The sequence below is a fragment of the Ascidiella aspersa genome, chromosome 9 (assembly GCF_963924565.1).
Source record: "Ascidiella aspersa chromosome 9, kaAscAspe10.2, whole genome shotgun sequence".
NCBI lineage: Eukaryota > Metazoa > Chordata > Ascidiacea > Phlebobranchia > Ascidiidae > Ascidiella > Ascidiella aspersa.
Window position 1 is genome coordinate 11,243,870 of NC_139455.1, and position 13,476 is coordinate 11,257,345.

At 37.5% G+C, this 13,476-nt stretch overlaps 1 pseudogene; it reads left to right on the plus strand.

Annotated features, from left to right (window-relative positions):
* The first annotated feature begins 1,725 nt into the window (after positions 1-1,725).
* On the plus strand, positions 1,726-10,080 carry LOC146132991 (uncharacterized; annotated as a pseudogene).
* Positions 10,081-13,476: the final 3,396 nt, after the last annotated feature.

Genomic DNA, 13,476 nt, shown 5'->3' on the forward strand with positions numbered 1-13,476 from the left:
ACTGTATATTTTTTGCGTAGTATAATTTCTTGGTTTCATATATAAGTCTAAGGTTATATTTTAATATACGAACTTTGGTAAAATACCCGTTTCTGCAAACTATTCTGCACTCCAATATCATACAAATAAATGCTCTTGATTGATTTCATTTCGTTGTAGGTTTGTAAGAACAAAAACAGATTTAAACTGGTAAATCATAACAAAAACTTAACTTTTGATTATACATATGTACATATATATATATATTATATATACTTATGTCAAACTTTTAAATGTTGAAAACGTTATACAGTTTTTTGTCTAGTCGAAATAAATTTTTTCGGTGTGAATCGGTGTGAAACCTTATAAAATTATTTCTGGTCTTTGTAGTCAGTTTTGGGAACGGGTGATAGTACTATTGCCCTTATTGTTTAATGACGATCGTTATTTAAAAACTAACTATTTAATAATGATCAGCATAATCCGTATTTAAACGAGTACTGAGCAATCTATAACTATTGTAACTACAAAGTGATAAAGCAATGTTTATTTTTTGATGACTGACTAGAAATGATTTCGATTCCTATATTAATAAAAATACTATACGGTGTATTACATCACAAATTTATTTTATTTTTATGTTGTTCTGGCCGGCATATTTTGTTCATCTCTTACACTTTTTTCTAAAAATTATTCTGAAGCTCATAAATGTTTTGTCACATGTCGTCTGCATATAATGTTAATTGTAATTAAGATGTTGTTTGAGTTTATTAAAATTTATTTTAAATCTTGTTGACTCAAGCGTAAATCACTCAACTATTAATTTTGTAAGATTATAACTTATGTCATTATCAGCGTAGAATTAATTTTTCTTTTTTATATTAAATTACGCAAATGCTGTGAATTATTGCCGTTAAAAAAGGAAAAAAAGAAACTTCTGCGGGTTGTGTTTTTGTTTATAATTGCTTACAAACCGTGTAACTTATTCGAAAGTTTCAGCAGTGCTTTTCAACCTTTTTGTTGTGGCGCCCTCCTGCGGTTTTCAAAAAATGTACTTCACCCCGCAATTTTGACGTATTATATATAGACTAAAATACATTTACATACAATTTTTGAGCATGCATATGTAACTAAAGTTGCGGTTTAAGGTTTATGTACGTCATAACGACTGATTTATCCCAAAGAAAAAAACGTATCGTGTCCTTGTGACATAACAATGGAGATCTATAAAGCAGTGATATTTAAACAGCAAAATTGTCTTTAATTTTACAGTACGATCAGGAACACAATAAAATGAAATGAGCAATAATATTTACGACGGAATAAGACCTCGACCAAATAAACTAAAATGTAAAACGTCTAAAAAGGAATAGGTCGTGATTAGGCGACGCCGCACCGGTGGTTTTGTCATTGCCATATAGACAGCTAACGTTGTCATTACTCTACGGGGGTGGTTTTCAAACTATCTTGCCACGCCTTTGAAAGTGCTTTTAGGACTTGCTACGCACGAGCAATAAGAATTTCACCAAAATTCGTTTAAAAAGCCAATTTGTTTATTTGTTTGTTGAAGAAAATAATAATCCATAAGCGGTGTGTTAAAACGGAATCACTTAGCGACGCCCTTGGGAAAATTGAAACGACGCACCAGGGCGTAGCGACACACAGTTTGATCTACGAATTGCCAAAATCCACGAGTGCATTCCACGAGTGCATTCCACTATAGACACTCGAGGAGTGCACATCCAAATGGAGAAGGCGAGTACGAGCTATGCACAAGCGGCAGTAAAAAGCGCAGGGAGTGCGCTGAAAAGGCCAAACTGTCTAAGTTTTAAATATGAAAAAATGTTTAAACGAGACGAGTTATGGCAGTTATTGAAAGAGGCTGATTTTCCTATCAGTAAAGTACTTGGAATTGCAGAAATTAAAGGAACGCAGGTGGGTGTGACCTGCACAAGTCGACAAAACGTCTTAGAATTACAAAGTAAGCTGGCTGGAATATCCTACATTAAAAATGTTCGACTTTATAATAAGAGTGACCTTATCAACGTGGGAATTGGCTGGGTTCCAATACCGTTTCAAAATGACATAATCGCAGAAACATTGAGTCAACATTATGGAGAAGTTAAAAAAATGATACACAAAAAAGACAAGGTTGGATTGCTATCGGGAATGCGTATAGCCACTATGAACAAGACAGATTTGTCGGAAAACCCAATTCCAAGCTACATAAGAGTTAATAGCTTTGAATTTTACGTAACTTATCATGGACAACAATTTACATGCAAGTATTGTGGTGACGCTGGACACAAGCAAGCGAATTGCCCAAAAAGAAAAAATGATTTTCCAGAACTACAAAGAAACAATGGCGGAAGAGTGGAAAATGAAAACAGGTCAAAGCTTGTCAGAACCAGTTCACCTGCGGCGCTCCAGACCACGCAACCAGCTACTGATAAGAAGTTGCCAAGCAATGAAAGAGAAGCGGGGAGAGATAAAACAAACAAGCAGGATACCCCAAGCAACATTGAAATCCAAGAAAACAACTCCGACAACGAAAATGCACTGCCCACATGGTTTTCACCGGGCCGTTCTAGCATTGAGCATACTGGTAAACCAATCATAAATAGCCCGAATCCTAAAAATAGAGTTCGAGGAAGTCCCGAATTGCTACCAAACAGCAAATCACAAAGCATGTGTGAAACGTTGATCTCGCTCGAATGCCCAGAATGCCACACCGAAAGTTGCCTGGCACCAGAAGCAACCCAATTCTATTGCTAAAGTGCAAACATGAGTTCAACATATCCAAAGCATGCTGCGACGAAGAAACTACAATTTCGGTGCCTACCCAGGAAAAGGCTATCAGCTGCCCGAAATGCACAGCGGTGATGCGTTGGATGCCCTGCTGCAAACAATTCAACCGGAGTTTGTGACGAAGGACAACATATTTGAATGCGTACAATGTAACAGGTACTCAATTGCATGTGTGTGTAATACATTTAATTCAGTTCCCAAACTCGCAATGAGCAAAGAGTGCTCCAATAGCTCATGTAACTATCAATTAATCAACTGTATACCCATGTGGACTTGAATATGACGGTGACATAGAACTTGGGGCGGAACAGAAATGATAGCCCAATTGTATCTGTATTATTTTTGTGAATCTTCTTTTGTTTTTTGTCTTTTTTTGCCTAATGTCTATTACTATTGCGTTATTTAACGTTGCGGGAATACGTGATCCGTCCAAACGGAAATCTATCTTTAAGTATATTAGAGACAAAAAATACCATATAACCTTAATACAGGAAACACATTGTACCCTTGGGGATGAGAAACTTTGGCAGATGAAATGGGGAGGAGAAATTGTTTGGTCACATGGTACAAATCGCAGCAAGGGGGTAGCCATTTTATTTTCCAAAAACTTAACGTATTCTATTAATCAATTGACAGCTGACCCAAGCGGGACAGGACCGGATTAACCAATAGGCTAATAAGGCTATAGCCCTGGAAAAATTCGGCCCTCAATTTTTTAAAGTTAAATTTTTATAAGGCTGATATTGACACAGTTCCAATACCGGTACAGTGCAGTTTTTTCTTAAAAACGAATGACTGAGTCGAGTGAATATGTGCCTTGTGTGTGAGTAGATAAATAAATCGTTTCATTTATGCTAACGAGTTAAGAACTATACGTTCTGTGCTATCACTTTTAAGGGGAACACATAATATAACCTAAAAAGCAACAATACCTAAAGCAGAAAAAACTATAAACCATGGTATTAAGACCAATGACATAATAAAGCCAATTACGCAGATTACTGCCCAGTTCAGAATAAGATCAAAATCGTCCAAATAAGACCTAAAACTGTCAAAATACGTCCTAAATTCATCGTAATATTGCCTAAATAGCAAAAATAACGCCTGAAACTGCAAGGAGAGGGTATCGGGCGCTGTGTTAGGTCTGGCATGGGCCGTTTTGGTGTCGACGTTTGGACGCCCTAGTTCGCCTGGCGCCATAAGGGCGCCGCTGTTTTTGCATTGGATTTTTTTTTCTGTTTTGGGTTATTGGTGGGTAATGGGTGGGGTTAAAAAATGGGTAGGGGTTACAATTATTAGGGGAGTTAGTGATGTACTTAGGGGAGTTTTGAGGTTAGGTGAAGTGTTGTTTAGGTCTGATTTTGGCCATTTAGGTCTTATTTTGACGGGTTTTGGACTTATTTCAATTTAGACCAGTGGTTCCCAACCTTTTTTGCACTAGTGCCCCCTTGGGCTCAATATTATTTAATATCGCCCCCTAATCTTGCATTACAGTAAAGTATTATATAAATCGTAGTCTAACATCATATTGTCTTCACTTTCGTATCGATAAGCTGTCAGTCATAGTTAAGGCTGTCTAACATACATTCACTATTGGAATTTATACATACATTATTTTACCAGGTTATGTTATTACCAGGAAAATTTCATATCTTTCTGCACCAAGACTTTAAATCCTTTTCTAGTCGCGGCACCAACCAAACTCATAAAGGTCCCTGTGGGCCGCACAAAATGTTAACTTAGAAAAATGTTAGAACAATTGTGAATCAGGCGGGTCCCGGATTTTTTTTATCCATACTAATAATGAAAAGTGTAATAGTGTTTGTTAATCTTTTGAAGTCCTGGCGAGCGAAGCGAGCGCGACTTTTTTGGGGTATAACGGCATTTCTTTTAAATTTTCTGCTATAGTTTTTATTACATTGGCAAAAAAATAAAAAATATTAAAAAATATATGTCTAATATTTTTGAAAACGTTTTCCGTTTGTCCGCGACACACTTGGCAGCCTTCCACATCCCAACGGTAAAGAAGCGCTGATCTAGTCCAAAGACAGCATCAAAACGTAAACAGACTGGACGTAGAAACATAATTCGCGCGAAGCGCGAAAATTTTTCACCCGAACTAAGTGAAAATAGTCAAAAAGTATTTAAAATGGACTCGTGTCTAGTTGTCAAAGAGGCGGCGGGTCGAGGGTCGTAAGTTGGCGACCCCTGCTTTAAATATACAAACATTTTGCCGCGTATAAAACGGTAAAACGCAACAGCAACCAACAGCTTTACATAAGAAAGCCAATTATTACGTAACAATGGTCGGGAACTACTACAGTTCGCAGTACGGAAGTTGTCATTAAAGGTTAAAAGATACCTACGTCCTACAGTGCTGTTTGTTACTATTTTTATGTGAACTTTTTATCAAATTTTGATGTAAGTACTGTTATGTAACGCCCCCTCATGTGCGTTCAGCGCCCCCCAAATTATGAAAAGACTCAAAACGCCCCCTTGTAACTCGCCAACGCCCACAAGGGGGCGGTACCGCCCACGTTGGGAACCTCGGATTTAGACGGTACTACGACTGTTAGGTATTGGTCCTATTTTGGTCTTATTCAGAAGTGTGTTTTATTGGACGTTGATGTTGTTCTTATTTCGGTCTTATGGCTGGAGACCTTTGTAAGCATAGATAGTGATGTAGTTAGAGGTTTGAATGTCGATGACTTCATTCATATGGTTGGTTTACACTATAGACGCGTCTGGCGTTAACGTAAAACGTTTCTAAAATTTCGGTTGCGGAAACTTTGACGCTTTCGGTTTGCTGTAACGCTGGCAACCCTTTAAGTGTGAACTGGACGACGCTAGCGTTTTGCGCCAGACGCTAACGCTAGAAGTAAAACGCATTTAGTGTGAACCGGCCTATACGTAAGCTATAGCTGTAAGGCAAGGAAAATGTTATTTTGAATATAGGCTACATTGAAATTGGGGAGATGTGGGACCCGTGGATCATAGGGATCAGTGACTCGGGATCTTTTTTCCTCTTTCCATTTAAAAAAGATATTAAAGATTTGAAACAATAAAACAATTTTTAAGGGAACAAAGTAAAATTATGTCATCTAATAGAATTTGTATTTTGTTCTAGAATCTAGAACAACGATTCTTAACCGTCGCCCTCGGTCCCGTGGGGTGCACGGAGACGTCATTTGGGGGCCACGGACATAACTCTCTAGCTATATGGGTCGTAGTTTGCAAAATCCAACTGTGTCTTTATTTATACAATTTACCTGTTAACTTAAATTTGGGATTTTAAATATCACCTTTCTTGTAACGTACTGTAACTCATTTTTCTGACACGTTCTTTGATTTACTTCCAAAAAAAAAAAAAAATCGTACGTTTGCGAGTGCCAAGATTGGATAAAGGCTGTCGCTGTGGCGAAACAATTAATGTGCCGCTTTAGCGGCCATGTGGTGCGGAGTCATTTTTTTTTTTTGGGGGGGGGGGCAGCCAATTACTTGGCGATAACCTTCGCCTAATCTTAAAGTTTTCGTCAAATGCTGTTGGGCACGCAACTAACTTGTAATGCCTGGCGCACCGATTTCCCAATTTCCTTAAAGAGTTTCCAAAAGAATATTCCGTCGTGAAACGCGCAAGGTATGCTACCGGGTCACTCAAGGTCAACTTTTAGGCCAATATTCAGCTAGGTTATGCACAGCGTATTTGCCAAATAATAGTAACGCATTATTAAAATAAAAATCTAGGAATCATCTCGGTGAATGTAGTGACAAAACAGAGTCGAATACAAAAAATAACTCGACGGAGTCCAAAAACAAGCTTTGCAATGGCTAACTAAGTTAGTTTAGTTTAAAATGACCGATTTGTTAAATAATTAGAAAGTAGGTGCATTTATTCAACTTTTCTTTTCTTACATTTTGAGTTAAATGCTGTGGTATGTTGAAGGGTATAGATTAAACTTCACGTTACGACCTCTAAATCCTATTTTAGGAGGCAAATAAAACCTGCAGATGCAAAAACGTAAAAAGTGACCCACTGGTCCCACATCTCCCCTACACTATGAGTCGATGACACCTAATTACATTTACTACATGTTTTTATTATGTTTGTGTTATTTTGCAGAAAATAATTTCAATTTTTCATGTATGTATTTTTATTACTTTTTGTAGCTTGGTTTGCAAAATTAGGCCCTTCCCAGGTAAGTAGCCTTAGGCCTACAGTACCCTTAATCCGGCCCTGAAGCGGGAGGTATCTCATATTAACCATTAAACTTGGTGACAAGCAATTAACATTAACAAATATTTACGGGCCAAACAATGATAAACCAGCCTTTTTTGACAACTTTTTTGCAGACCTTATCACGGCTACTGACGGCGACATGGTTGTAGGAGGTGATTTTAATATTATTCTAAATGCGAGTTTGGATAAAAGTCATGGGCCCCCGCATACATACAAAAGATCACGGGCCACTGTGCAGGCACACATGAATTCACTCGAATTGTATGACGCTTTTCGCCATGTGCATGGGGAAAAAAGAAAGTACTCGAGAATTTAAACAAAACCAATGGCAGCATCTCGTATAGACTTCTTTATAACCTCAAAATCACTATTGACCAACATTATAGACGCCAACATTGTCACGGGTATTATGTCTGACCATAAAATCGTAACGTTGACTTTAAAGCTAGCTCCAAATGAACACGGTAAGGGATACTGGAAGTTCAACACGCGCTTGTTAAATAACAAACAATACACTGACCTAATTGAAAAAACTATTAACGATTACATAATAACCAACCCGGCAAATCACGTCAATGCCCGTGTTAGATGGGATGCCCTTAAAGCTGTCCTTCGCGGCTTTTCGATTGAATTTAGTGCTAGATTGAAAAAAGAAAACACTGCTCGGCAGAATGAACTGGAGAGAAATATGGAAGCGCTCGAACACGAAATAAGTCGCGCCAACAGCCCTGCTGACCCGAGCCTTGCAGTTAAATTAAAACAATATAAATGTAGATTGGATCAACTAGTAGAAAACCAAACAAAAGGGGCGATAATTAGAAACAGAGCGCGTTGGGCCGAAAAGGGTGAATTTAGAAAAACGTCATGCGGTTAAAAATCGATCAACCGTCTTAAAAAGGGTGACCACATCTATACAGACCAAAAAGCAATATTAACAGAATTATCGAGCTTTTTGGAAGACCTATACAAAAGACGCAATACGAAATGCGTCCAATCACAAATCGACCTTAATCTGTCAAACCTGAACGTCCCGAAATTAAACGCTTCCCAGCTAGAAAAGACCGAAGAGCCTATGTCAACGGCCGAAATTAAGTCTGCAATTAACACAATGCCAAAAAATAAGTCACTGGGTCTCGATGGACTGCCAGTTGAATTTTACCAAACGTTTTGGCCAGATATAAAATCTCTGTTTTGCGAAGCTTGGGTCTACACTGAGAATATCGGTCAATTTAGCCAGAGTCAGGCACAAGGGGTCGTGACTTTAATACCGAAACCACAGAAAGACCCCTTACTTACAACCAATTACCGTCCTATTTCGTTATTAAACGCTGATTATAAAATAATGTCCAAAGTTATTAACAGCAGAATTAAAATATATATTGAACTCTTGATTAATCAAGACCAAAATAGTTTTATGAAGGTGAGGTAAATAGGAGATAATCTCCGTATCCTTTTTGACATCATGGACTCCTGCAGATTTTTGATGAAATCCCAGGATCGGTACTTAGCTTGGACGTTTACAAGGCGTTCGATACAATAAGTTGGGATTTTATTTATTCTGCTCTAAACGTGTTTGGGTTTGGGAATAAATTAATAAACTGGATAAAATGCTGCTACTCTCGTCCAACTTGCAGAATAACAAATAACAATTTTTTATCAGAAGAAATTATAATAGAACGAGGGGTCAGAAAGGGTGATCCCCTATCACCAACACTGTTTTTACCATGTATCGAATGTCTGGCAAAGGCACTGCGCGATGATGCCTTTCAAGGAATAAAACTTAACAACACCGAATTTAAAGTGTCGCTCCTCGCTGTTGACACGTTAATATTTCTCAGAGGCGACCAAATTGATTTTGATCGGGTATTTCGTGTTATTAATCTGTTTACTGAAATGTCAGGTTGCGCAGTTAATATGAAAAAATCCCTTGCGTTCTTTGTAGGTCCTAAACGGTTAAGTGTACATAAACCCCATGCAGACAAAGGTCTGGCATGGCCTAACACGTCATTCCGCTATTTCGGTGTAGAAATTCCAATCAGTTGTTTTCACTGAACTTCGGAAATTTTATTGGAAAGGTTAATACAATTTTCAACATATGGTCGTCCCGCGGTCTAACTCTCTTTGGTCGTATATGTATTTTAAAAAGCCTTGTAATACCAACGTTAATTTACAAATGTAGTGTGCTACCAATTATCTTGCCGAATACCTTTGTTCGTCAATTAAAAACCAAATTTTTCCAATTTATCTGGGGCTCCAGCTGGAAAAGAGTAAAAAGAAACAAACTGACGGCAAACATTGAACTAGGAGGAGCAAATATGTTAGATGTCGATTCGTATATTTTAGCTTTAAACTTTAAATGGGCAGCTAAATTTTTGGATGTTAACTACACAGCCCCTTGGAAACTTTTAGAAAAAAATGAGTTATATATAATGCAGCTAGAGTGCTGGGTTCGAGGCAACCTGGGAATAAACTCAAAACAAAGCGAAAAAATTGTCCCCCTGCGAACAATACGAAAAATAATATTTGACAGAGCCATAATCCAAATTGTCCATTCAACTAAAACGCACAGCAGGTCACTGTGGTTGTCAAAGAGCGTCAAATTTAAAAGCCAAACATTTTACTTGAAGCCTCTCATCGATGCGGGAATACACGAACACTCAGACTTACTCGATTCGGAGGGAGAATGCCTTAATTATGACCAATTGGCAATAAAATACGACTTTAAACCGAATAACGAAGACTTCAAATCCTTTATTAAAATGATTGCTGCCTTACCACCTGAATGGGACCATACTGACGATATTTCGAAACCTAAAGTGTGTTTAGTTAGCAAATGTGTGGAGCTGTTTCAAATATGTGACACTCCAAAGACGCTTTACAATAAAATTAAGCTGTATGCATCGGCTTCCCCGGAAAAGCAACAAAAAATTTGGGAGCGGGATTTATGCCTTTCTCCAAATACAACTCCCTGGCAAAAACTGTATTGTAATGTCTATAATTCAACAATTGAAACCAAGCTACGCTCTTTTCAAATCAAACTTAACTACGTGCGATAGTAACAAACGAAGCATTACCCTCCTTTGGGAAAACTGATTCCGACCAATGTGTTTTCTGTCGAAATGCCCCTGAAATTATTTCACACGTATTTTATTATTGTCTTCATATTGAAAGCTATTGTGAAGAAATAACATCTTGGATTTTCTTCAAAACATTTCATTGCAAAACGACCCTGTAACTTTCCTGTTTGGAACTGGTGTTGACAATGATTTGTTGAATTGCTTACTGTTATGTGCGCGCTTCGTTATATACCATTCTAAGTATGCAAAGACATTACCGACGCTTTCCATGTTTGTTTTTATGATCTGAAAATCTCGCAATTCATAAAGTTAAGTGGGCTGGCCTTTAGCCCAACCTGTCGCTTCTTGATAGGTGCTATTTTTTATTCTCGTCCGTCTTTCTATTTTGTTGTTTCAGCGTAATAAAAAAAAATTATAAAAAAAAAATAATAAAAATCCACGAGTGCTTGATTTATTGGTTAGGAATCTATGTCCGCCAGTGCTGGTGCGGTGTGGACCACAGAAATGACTGGTAGCCATAATTGAACACTGCAGTATTAATGTTGTAAAAAATAGTTTGTGGATAATTAGTAATAAATGATTTGCTGGTGTTTACATCTATGTTTGCTTTACAAAGGTTAAATAACTCGTCAAAGCACTTACTTTATTGCATACTTTTCGTGCAATAAAACACAAATTAGCTAGGAAACAAACCTGTTAAAGCTATTTTTGGGAAAGCTCTTCTAGACATGCATGTCCTAAGTAAGATATCTTCAAATACCTTATGCCCACTGTTTAGAAATTGTGATACGGCCCATCAAATAACGTTGTTTTAGAATCTAGACTACAGTACATAAAAAGACGAAACTTTCCGCTTTTGAATGTGAAACAAAAACATTTGATGTCATACGGAACTCTTTTTAATCGTTTTAACTCAACAATACCTTAACAAAACCTTTATAGATGAATTTGGTATGGGCATAACTCTTTAGCTAGGGCATGGGCATAACTGTCTAGCTAGGTATTTAACGCAATTTTCTTGGTGTTTAGTTGCAAAAAATACGCTGCAGCGTTCGTTACTCGGGTCAATTTTCGGCCAAATATTCACCGAGGTTATGCACAGCATATTTGTCAAGTATGTAGTATTAACGCATTACTAAAACGAAAATCGAGAAATCTTCTCGACGGATGTAATGACATTGCTTGGTTCAGTACAAAACAGAGCCGTATTAAAAAATACCTTGGCGGAGACTAAAAACAAGCTTTGTAATGACTAACTATGTTAGTTTAAATTAAAATGACCTATAAGTTAATTATTAAAAAAGTAAGTGCATTTACTCGTTGATTTATAGCTGTATTTGGTATGAAGAAGTAAAACAAGAGAAAATACGTTAAACACAATGTTAGGTATTTTTATAAGCAGGAGTGCCACGAGGGTCAAAAGCCTTTCAAAGAGGGCCACGAAGCATATAAGGTTGAGAACCACTGGCCTTGGCAATAGTGCTAATCTTTCATGCCTGATATTGCAAGTTTCCTTCTGAGGTAAAAGTTTGGTAACCGAAATTACTATGCTGACGTAGCGTGACATATATTTAAAAAAAAATGTTACCCAGACATGGCCCCCACTACAAATTAGAATGTTTACGTGTTTTAATTTCTTCGTAAATGTAAATTGTTGTTCCGATTCGTGCGAATCTTAGGCTACTTATCTTTCTGACATTTCTTACGACGTTTTGAGGGTATCTTTTTAAACAAATGGCGTGTTCTATGGCGCTAAATCTTAATGAAAGTTTTGTAAACTAAATCTTTATTGCGATTACCGTAAGTAATGCACCTTAGTAAAAACATAAAAAAACGATTACGTACTTTTTTCTAGAATTTCTGTGTTGCAAACTTAGATAACCTATATTTGCCGAAACTTTAATGTTTGATCAGATGATTTTTTTCAAACCAAGGGATATGGGATAAGCATGTGTAAAAAATCTAAAAAATGATGCTGTTGATGATAGTAAACTGTTCGTTTGATAATAAACTTGATTTATTTTAAAGAAAATTTGACAAACAAATTTTATTCGTTAAAGTGTGGCTATGCATATATACTAAACGGGCTCCTCTGTCAGCGTTCTGTTGAAAATATTTCATTAGTGAGGACGGAATACGGCTGCAAGGAGGCGGGACTCATCAAACCTGTTTATGTTTCGCGATCGCGGCGAAACTTGCCACAAGAGCTCGGCTCAAAAGTTTAACAGTTAACGCAAGGTCACTCTGCATGTCTGGTGTGCTTCAACATGCTGATTCAATCGGAGTTTGTGTGAGGTATTTAGGTCAACGTATCACTATTGAATGTAAATATAACGCCAGTCAATTATGCCGCTTTCCAACAGATAAAGACAAGGCCCTAAAATTCGTTCAATAAAGCAGGATTCTGTCAAACTTAGAAGTAGCGTTTAACATATCACATTATACATTTTGTTTCTATTGTGAATTCCAAACCTCATTTGTTGATGTCATTGGCTATAACTAGTCGCTTAGACAAACTTAAACGGGTACATTTTATTAGCGCAACATAAAATGAAACAGTAAAAAATAAATTTAGCTTCTAGGATAACAAGATGAGAGGTATTTGGCTGGAGCCTTGGCCGGGACCACGAAGACATTGCATTTTCACAATTAAAGAAAGGACTTTTCTGTAAGTATTGCGTTATATTTGCTCCTCAGGAGATTCGCGGAGTCAAATTAAATCGATTAGTCAAAACATTTTTGGAAAAATATACACATTTAACCGGAAAAGATGGTTATCTAACGTCGCATCTTGCGTATGGCTTTCTCTTTATTTAGTCACTGCGACGTTAAATGAAATTACGACGACGTAATTGTGGAATTTTCGAAAAAAATAGACGTATAGACTTCATGTAGATAGTGGATATTCCCTGTGTCGTGTAACGTAAGGGTATATTTTCTATTTCTTCCATTCTTCATTCGTTTCCGTTAAAAAAACACACCAAGTGTTACATGTATACGATCGAATCGTGACTATAACGTTCATTACTTACAGCAACAGTAAGGGCTTCACAGGACCTTAGGCTAACCAGCATTTACTTAATATTGCGAGTTTAGTAGTTAGTAGGCACAACAGGTGCTAACAGAGAGGTCTACACAGTCTACCACCCACCCCCCCCCTAATATCTTAATGGCCAAAATAACGCCGGAAACTGCAGGGAGAGGGTATGGGACGATCGGCGGTAGTCGGTCTGACATCGAAGGTTTTGATGTCGACGCGTTTGGGGCTCAATAGTTTGACCACCGCCGTTCGGGCGACGCAGGTTTGGCGCCGGATTGTTTTCTCTTTTTGGGGTTCGTAGGGGGTAATGGTATATGTGTTATAAATTGGGTTAG